This window comes from Myotis nattereri (genome assembly GCF_964212035.1).
Source record: "Myotis nattereri genome assembly, chromosome: 1".
Classification (NCBI taxonomy): domain Eukaryota; kingdom Metazoa; phylum Chordata; class Mammalia; order Chiroptera; family Vespertilionidae; genus Myotis; species Myotis nattereri.
The window spans coordinates 162,658,906-162,663,312 of NC_138075.1; the positions used below are offsets into that span (position 1 = coordinate 162,658,906).

Here is a 4,407-nt window from a genome sequence, read left to right on the forward strand (position 1 = left end):
CTGGTTAAAAGACTCAGTTATGTGGTAAGACTACCAAAAGGATCCAAATGCCACAGTGCACACCAAGTTCATTGAAATGGCTTCAGATTCCACATTACAACTAACCATTAAGAAACTTCCACTTGAAAATAAAATAAAATCAGCGGGGGAGGAGAAATTACCACTTGCCTAGTTGTGATATAACATCAAAAAGTGATTATTCACCCATCTGGTGTGTGGCTCAGTGGTTAAGCGTTGACCTAGGAACCAGGAGGTCACAGTTTGATCCCCGGTCAGGGCACATGCCCAGGTTGTGGGCTCAGTCCCCAGTAGGAGGTGTGCAGGAGTCAGCCAATCAACGATTCTCTCTCCCTCTCCCTTCCTCTCTCAAATCAATAAAAATATTTTTTAAATGATTACTCATAATGACCTTTATAAAGCTATCAAAATATCCTTTTTAAAACTACTTATCTGTTCATACTTCAGCCAAAATAACATATTGCAACAGACTGAATTCAGAAGCAGATATGAAAATCCAGTTGTCTTGTACTAAGCACAAGGAATTTCAAAAATGTAAAACAATGTCACTCTTCTTACTGCCGATAAAAATGAACATCTTCAGTAAAAATGATATTTACATTAACTTGTAACTGGTTTATTAGCTTGGAATTTTAAATGAATTAATTTTTTTCAGCTTCTCAGTTTTAATTTCTTAAATGGTAATTACTAATACATATAAGCCATATAAACAAAAACTCTTGGGGAAACATCAATAAAACTTCAAAGCATAAAGTAGTGCTGAGGCCAAAAAGTTTGAAACTGCTAACCTAAATGTCAACACACATTCAGATATTTAAACATAACAAAGTAAAATATTCACTCCTGGCGTATCAATTGGCCACATTGTGAAATCTGCACCATCTCTTCACAGTTTTTAGATGGTGTTCCGCTCATGCTAAGATCTCTCCATCCTTTTGCTGTGATCCTTCTCTAAAGACATAATTACAGCTGTTAGACACTTCAAAACACAAAATGTCAACTCAATCTCCTCTACCAGGCAAAATCAGAAGTAGAAATAAATTCGGGAGGTAGAATGAGGAAAAAGAAGAGGGAATTCAGATGCACAAGTCAAAATGGTTGATCTCTCAAATTACGTGCTTCATATAAATACTCCTTAAAGTTATATATGGATACAAATAAAACCTGCAATCTAATATACTGGGTTTTTTGTCTACATTAGGGAGAAAAATATAAAGCAAGAAGCCCTTCCCCTCCACAGCCTGCCCCTGCTCTCTGAGGACACAGACCGCCCAGAAAGGGAGGATCCCATGGGACTTGGCAAGTTCCCGAGGTTCACTCTCAGGCCCGCCCAAGTTTCAGAGGGTGGCCTTCTGTGCTGCAGAGCTAATGAATGTCACACCTAAAGCTGCAGCGGGCAGAACTCGGGAATTAAGCGGCAGTAATTATTCGGGGTGTTTCCTGGCCTTCTTTCAAAACGGACACCTTGGAAAACCAGCCTGTTACTGCGGGCCAAAATACATTTCTAAAGCAGCCCTTTCGTGCCTTTGCCGGGACACACACACTTTGCTCTCTTAGGCAAATGGATGTGCACGCCACAAGTGTGCCTTCAAAAGGATCCAGGCCCAAATAAGGCAAATTCACCTGAAACACTCCAATAATTGAAGCAGTGGGAAATTTTCCTGGGGTTTTGTTTGCCTAAGGAAGTAGGATAGGGAGATCATTCCAAAGACCCCGAGAGTGGCTTAATTCTCTGATGGATGGATGTATACGAAAATTCTAAGATGCTATCATTTCTACCCAGATCAGCAATGAAAGGAATTTTTTTGTTTGTTTGTTTGTAGGGGGAGATATAAAATATAAAGTGAGAGACAAAAAGAAGCTTCAAGCCCAGCCGGTGTGGCTCAGTGGTTGAGCATTGACCTATGAACCAGGAGATTATGGTTTGATTCCCAGTCAGGGCACATGCCCAGGTTGTGGGCCTGATCCCCAGTGTGGGGCATGCAGGAGACAGCCAATCAATGATTCTCTCTCATCATTGATGTTTCCATCTCTCTCTCCATCTCCCTTCCTCTCTGAAATCAATTTAAAAAAAATTTTTTAAGAAGCTTCAAAATGTCCCCCCACGCTGGCCTAGAAAGCAGCAAACTCTCACTGTTTATGAGTCATTAGCAGCGGTTCTCAACCTGTGGGTCGTGACCCCTTTGGAGGTCGAACGACCCTTTCACAGGGGTCGCCTAAGACCATCCTGCATATCAGATATTTACATTACGATTCATAACAGTAGCAACATTACAGTTATGAAGTAGCAACGAAAATAATTTTATGGTTGGGTCACAACATGAGGAACTGTATTTAAAGGGCCAGAAGGTTGAGAACCACTGCATTAAGGCCAAATATCTTTTTTTTTTTTTTAAATATATTTTTTATTGATTTTTTTACAGAGAGGAAGGGAGAGAGATGGAGAGTTAGAAACACTGATGAGAGAGAAACATCGATCAGCTGCCTCCTGCACATCTCCTACTGGGGATGTGCTCACAACCCAGGTACATGCCCTTGACCGGAATCGAACCTGGGACCTTTCAATCCGCAGGCCGACGCTCTATCCACTGAGCCGAACCGGTTTCGGCAAGGCCAAATATCTTAAACAAAATACGTTTCCACTCCCTTTCCTTTTCCTTGAGTTATACAACTACTTCACTGCTCTTCTTGATAGGGTGTGGAGGCTGCCTCAAACAGCAAAATTGTTCAGTCATATGATCCAATTCAGTCATCATGGGAGCTCTAAGCTCCAAATTGACTGCGGTATTACATCTATTATTAAAGAGGGTTTTTCTAAAAGCAGACTCTTTTATTAGAACCTTTATTACCAGAAGTTAACATCGAATAAGGAAGCATTCTGGATCATGGGGAGAAAGCTTAATTAAATACTAACTTAATTTATGGTAAAAACATACCAGCTGGTTAGGAAGACCATGCAAGAATATATACAAGGCATATAGAAGAATAAGTAAAACAAGCAAGATAAAAAAAAGTGTAACTCCAAGTATTTAAAACTCATATATATATTTTAAACTATGCTTAGGAAAAAACAAAGAAAAAGGAATTACTGGCTTTGCAGACACTGCCACCTAGAAGCTGCCCATGACCATCCATGGTGAACCCCACCGTGTTCTTCGACATCGCCGTCAAAGGCAAGCCCTTGGGCTGCGTCTCCTTCGACCTGTTTGCACACAGAGTTCCAAAGACAGCAGAAAATGTCCGTGCCCTGAGCACTGGGGAGAAAGGATTTGGTTATAAAGTTCCTGCTTTCACAAAATTATTCCAGGATTTTTGTGCCAGGGTGAAGACTTCACACGCCATAATGGCACAGGCAGCAAGTCCATCTATGGGCAGAAATTTGAGGATGAGAACTTCGTCCTGAAACATGCAGGTCCTGGTATCTTGTCCATGGCCAATGGTGGACCCAACACAATCGTTCCCAGGTTTTCATCGTCACTGCCAAGACTGAGTGGATGAACGGCAAGCATGTGGTCTTCGGCCGGGTGAGCCCCTGACCCACACGGAGCCAACAAGACCCTCACCTGAAAATTCTAGGATTGAGAGAGTTGGCAACCTCTTTGGGCTGCCTGGATTACAAAATACAATATTAGAAACCATCAACATGTCCCTTGGGGAAGAAGAGAAAGACTATGCGAAGGTGAAAATAAAGCCATTGCCAAAGGGTGAGAAGGGAGAGAGAGATTCCTGAGGGGCTGGATTCCCTGCCAGGATATTGCAGCAGCCATGGAGCGCTTTGGGCTCAGGAATAGCAAGATCAGCAAGAAGATCACCATTGCTGACTGTGGGCAACTCTAATAAATATGACTTGTGTTTTATCTTAACCACCAGACCATTCCTTCTGTAGCTCAGGAGAGCACCCTTCACCCCAATTTGCTTGGAATGTTCTATAATCTTTGTGCTCTTGACAGTTTATTGGGTTCCATAATTTCCCTACCCCTTCCCAGTCTAGCTGGATTGCAGAGTTAAGTTTATGATTATGAAATAAAAACTAAACAGTTGTCTGTCAAAAAAAAAAAAGAAGAAGAATTACTATATACAGAAAGTGCTAAAACCCAGAACGGTGAACATTTGTATTTTCTTAATCTTTTCTCTGTTTTCCAAGTTTTGGTCATTGTGTAGATACTATTTTCAAATTTAATCGAAGTAAATGCAGTAAGTATGAAACTATGTTGGAATAAGTAGTTAAAAAGTGGTTGAGATTAAAGGACAAGATTGATCTGTGTCCAGGTCAGGGAACAAGAGAAAGGGGAGCCGTAGGACAGTAGCTGGTGGTGGAGGAGGCAGGGCAACTCTGGGCTGGGCTCCGGGGCCCAGAGAAGCAGGGGACAATCGCCACTTACCCTTCCA

The 4,407-nt window shown here is 41.7% G+C and overlaps 1 pseudogene across 1 annotated transcript; it reads left to right on the forward strand.

Annotated features, from left to right (window-relative positions):
* The first annotated feature begins 3,151 nt into the window (after positions 1-3,151).
* LOC308525203 (peptidyl-prolyl cis-trans isomerase A-like) lies at positions 3,152-3,855 on the forward strand (annotated as a pseudogene). The gene is made up of 2 exons: positions 3,152-3,542; positions 3,769-3,855. The product of its transcript is annotated as a peptidyl-prolyl cis-trans isomerase A-like (transcript).
* Positions 3,856-4,407: the final 552 nt, after the last annotated feature.